At 34.1% G+C, this 232-nt stretch overlaps 1 protein-coding gene across 1 annotated transcript in view; it reads left to right on the forward strand.

The window, feature by feature from the left end:
• Positions 1 to 232, forward strand: part of LOC116840210 (lysosomal alpha-glucosidase-like) — an 8,749-nt gene that overhangs the window by 5,802 nt on the left and 2,715 nt on the right. The gene's annotated exons all lie outside the window — the stretch shown is intronic.

Raw genomic sequence — 232 nt, forward strand, 5'->3', positions numbered from 1 at the left:
TGTGTGTGTGTGTGTGTGTGTGTGTGTGTGTGTGTGTGATGAAAATATGTGGAGTCAGACATATATATTATACAATAGTGATAATTTTACATAAGATTCAAGCGATAATTATTTTTATTCACCTTTATTAGGTAATTATTTAGTTTAGCGGCCTCACCTCCGATTTCGATGAAAATAGACTCAATCGACGCGTTTTTGCATGCCAAATAACTTTTTCCTCTGACAAAATCGT

The sequence above is a fragment of the Odontomachus brunneus genome, unplaced genomic scaffold (genome assembly GCF_010583005.1).
Source record: "Odontomachus brunneus isolate Ranch 3 - 2012 unplaced genomic scaffold, Obru_v1 Obru_scaffold_009, whole genome shotgun sequence".
Taxonomy (NCBI): Eukaryota; Metazoa; Arthropoda; class Insecta; order Hymenoptera; family Formicidae; genus Odontomachus; species Odontomachus brunneus.